Source organism: Callospermophilus lateralis, chromosome 3 (assembly GCF_048772815.1).
Source record: "Callospermophilus lateralis isolate mCalLat2 chromosome 3, mCalLat2.hap1, whole genome shotgun sequence".
Lineage (NCBI taxonomy): Eukaryota > Metazoa > Chordata > Mammalia > Rodentia > Sciuridae > Callospermophilus > Callospermophilus lateralis.
Window position 1 is genome coordinate 129,061,786 of NC_135307.1, and position 4,201 is coordinate 129,065,986.

Consider the following 4,201-nt stretch of genomic DNA (forward strand, 5'->3'; position numbering starts at 1 on the left):
AGAAGCTTGTCCATTTTAAAAATAAAGTTGCAGAGGCAGAGCAGCAAGGGCTGCATTCAAAGCGTAAAGTGGACCACTATTACACACAGGCTCCTTGAGCTAAGAAAAATGTCTACTCATTTTTTCTCGTGAACTCTCCACACCCTCAAATGGCTGCCCTATTTCCCTTGTGGCCATGTTTGGGTTTAAGTTGGGTCTTCTGAGAAATGTGGTTGCAGGGCTCTCAGCAGAAGAACTCACAAAGCTACCAACTTGGTGAGGAGCCAGGATCCCAAGTGCTAAGGAGATGCCAGATAGGTGAAGTTATCCTAGGTTCACTCTCCACAGGCAGAATGAGGTGTCAATTTGACACATGGAAGGTTCTCTTCTTAGGTAATGGAGGGAGAAAGACTTCTGTTCAGACTTCTGTTCAGGCATGAGCTGACAGGGAGACTGGGCCAGCTCTTCTGGAAGTAGAAGCAGAAGAAAATGATCCAGGTTTTGGTGCTGAAGAAACTTTTAGTGAAGATCACCTCAGACTTTCAGTTCATGGGTTTATGCTTAGCATATAGCATAGTACATGGCACAAGACTGATGGCCTTGAAATGATCAGGAATTCATTTTACCCCCCAGGACACTGTTCCATTGTCCATGTTTACAGTGAGTTCACAATGACTGGTGGCAGCTTGAGAAAGATTTCTTGATAGATCTCAAACCCAAACTCTGTGCTGGCTATGGGCAAGCAAACCTGTGTTTTTATTTCTTCTCTTTCAAGGAATATAATAAGGAAGCAGACAGCTGGGTGGAAACAGCTGGCATTTGGTAATGATGAAAACAGGCTGAACTCAAGAGGGTAGGCTAGAGGGTAAAGAGAGAGGACCAAGATCACAAAAATGTGGGACACACTGACTCAGTTCTGGAGTTCTGGAGATTTACCCCTGGTGAAACTATCCAGAGAACTACTTTTCCTCTTAAGTTTGTGGCGTGGTGGCTGTTCAGGGAGTAGACAGAGAGGTGGGGTGGCCTTCATCTAAACTGAATCCTCGCATTCAAAAAGGATTCCTGAAGAGAGACAGGGAAGAGTTGAAAAGCAATGGGTAAAGAGGCAATTCCTTCCTCCTGAGAAGACAGAAGTCGGCCCAGGCAGATGGCCTGAAGATAAACAGGAAATGGAAGGAAAGTGGAAGATCAGGCTGTGTGACTGGGGCCAAGATGGAAATGCTGGCCCTGAGTGTATCTGGGGCCCAAGGATCCTGTAGACAGCACAGATCCAGGACCCAAGGGAGCATGGCCTCATTATGATGTTTGACATTGATGAGAAGGTTAGGGTCATAGGGAGGGTTGAGAGAGCACGGGCTGCTGAGCAAACCACAGAGGTCCTGTGCCTCTGGTCCTCTTGTGGGAAGAACATGTCAGCCCTTGGGCCACTTTCACACTCACCAGCTCTCTCTTTGCTTTTACTCTCAGGTACCAGAATCCAAGTCTCTTCATCAAAGGACTGTCCTCAGGCTACAAAATCCTACTTTGCCAAAGCACACAGAGTCAGAGAATGTCACAACCCACAAGAATAGTTCCATGCCAACCACTCAAGGGTGCAGGGGGATTAAGACCTCTTGTCCTGATGAGGGCATCTATAAGTTGTCACTTATATTTTCTCCAGAGCATCCCTGTGGGACTGAGCTGGGTTATCCCCTGTGGAAATATTACTTTCTTGATACTGTTGATAGTGACTAAATCATGCTTGGTTCTCTTTCTATTTAGTCCCATTTCCTGATGTGAGGTGTCCCTGGAACCCTCCTCAGGATTGTGGCCAGCTGTCCTGAGCTTCCTATGAGTTTGCATCTTCTGCAGAATTTTGGGATGGACATGGTAACAGATGGAAGTGACATCTCAACTTTTCCTAGAAACCTTTCTCACGAAATCACTTTCACATACACGTATTTTCTTAGATAACACTTCTGAAGAACCCAACCTCTGACGGGGCTTTTGAAACAAACACAAACATTTCTATGTAGTTCCCTCTATGAAGAAGAATGATTTTTTTTAAAGCTATGAATATAAAGAATTTAATCGTTACTTTTCAATAAGAATAAGTAAGTTTTCACAATATTTGGTACTGTAGATGTGGGCAGGACTTTGTTTTAAAGGTACCTATTTTTCCCAAGACTTGCGGGGGCAACCTATCCCCATTTACCTGGGACTTTCCTAGTTTTTACAGCGAAAGTCCCACATTCCAGGAAATGCCTTCAGTCTCAGGAAAAGTAGGACATTTGGTCATTGTTCTCGGACCCCAACACTCTGTTGCCAGGGAAGGCAAAACCCTGGCAAGAAAGAAGGAAGCAGATAGGATTTTGCCAGACCACAGAGCTTGTATGGGGTTTCAGTGATAACTGAGCCCACCCACGTTCTCAGATGTGGGAAAGGGGTCCAGAAGTTTAAAAGAATTCCATTTCCCAGAAGCCTTAGCAAGAGAGGAAATGTTCACTCATCAGGAAAGACCAACAAGGCCAAGTACCAGACCCACAAAAATCCCACACAAGGCTGAGGAGTTCTCCACAGCAGATTCAGTTCTGCAGACAGTGACCCGAACCTGAGAAACCGGACCACGTCAAAGAGTGTGTGTACTGCCCAGATCCTAATCATAATGAGAGTGGCGCCTGAATGCAATCTCAGCTTGGAAGAAAATCCTGAGTCCTTTTGAGGCTAGACTTTTTGAAGAGAACAACATGGCTTCTCCCCTGAGGAAAGCCAATACAAGACCCCTGGTGGTCTCACCAGACCCTCTGAGGCCCCTGAAGAGGAGGGATTGATCAAGACCCTGAGGTTGTCCCTGTGGAAGAGAAGGGAGAGGCTCCAGTCAGAGCCTCTCCCTTCTCTGGAGACCATGTCCTGGAGGCCATGTCAGAGTAAGTACAGCAAGTTAGTTTACTCAGTCTGCCCCAACAAATTGCCACAAACCTGTTAGCTTAAAACAACAGAAATGTACTCGCTCATAGTTCTGGAGACCAGAAGTCTGAAACCAAGCAGTTGGCAGGGCTGGTTTCTTCTGGTGCTCTGACACTGTCCCATGCTTCTTCCAGTTGCCAGTGATTGCTGGGGATCAATCGTTTCTATGTAGTTCCCTCTATGAAGAAGAAGAAGAATGATTTTTTAAAAGCTATAAATATAAAGAATTTAATCTTTTCAATAAAAATAAGTAAATGTTTTCACAATATTTGGTACTGTAGATGTGGGCTGGACTTTATTCTTAAAGATACCGATTTTTCCCAAGATTTGACATTCCTTGGTTTGCAGCTGCCTACCTCCAGCCTCTGCCTATCTTCACATGTCCTTTTTTTTTTTTACATGCCCTTCTTCCCTGTGTCTGTGTCTTAAGTCTTTCCCTCTCTTCTCTCAGGACATCAGCCATTACATATGGTCCACCCTAAATTTAGGATGATGTCAAGATCCTTAATTACATGTAATTAAGATTCTGTTTCTAAATAAGATCACACAGGGGTATGGATGTGGACATGTTTTGGGGTAAACATGTCCAACCCAGGTGAGGCCAAGGAGGGTTCCAGTTGCCAAGTTTTCCATAGAGATATGCAGGAACTCAGATGCTTTATTTCATAAGTGTGGAGGTCCAAACAGAATACTCAGTGTCCAAGGAACTACTAAAAACATCCTTACTAAGAAGTAGAGTCCAAGGAGCAGCACATGTCCATCTGGCTCAGCACAGTCAGTACAAAGGAATTTGAGATTGGACTCCATGCTGTGCCGGTGGCACTGGCTTTCTCTACTGTAAAAATTCTGGTATGTTTCACGAATTCGTATGTCATCCTTGCACAGGGACCTTGCTAATTTTCTCTGTATGTGCTGAGAAAGCAAACACAGAGCCTATTTTATAATAAAGTCCTGAATATCTACTATCATTTATTGAATGCTGCCCTGAAAGTGAACAACAGAGTCGTTTGGTTCGTGTTAATGTATGGTTCATGTATGTTAAAGTATGGTTTCTATGCAACACATTTTGCTTTTGCAGCATTGTCAGGTCAAAAAAAACTGTAAGCAAACCATAGTAAATTGAGAACCATTCATGCAATGATAGATAAATCTATAAGAATCCTTATTCAGGTGTTTACACAAGCAGGACTGAGTCTCAGAAAATGAATCTGTGACACTCTGTACAATTGTCTTAAGAATAAAGGATGGGATCTGTGTGCACTGTCCTTTCTCCACT

General features: G+C 44.0%; 1 non-coding gene across 1 annotated transcript; it reads right to left on the reverse strand.

Annotated features, from left to right (window-relative positions):
* Nucleotides 1-3,765: 3,765 nt before the first annotated feature.
* On the reverse strand, nt 3,766-3,867 carry LOC143396027 (U6 spliceosomal RNA). Its single transcript, XR_013090922.2, has one exon. It is a non-coding gene; the product is annotated as a U6 spliceosomal RNA (small nuclear RNA).
* Between the last annotated feature and the right edge of the window lie 334 nt (nt 3,868-4,201).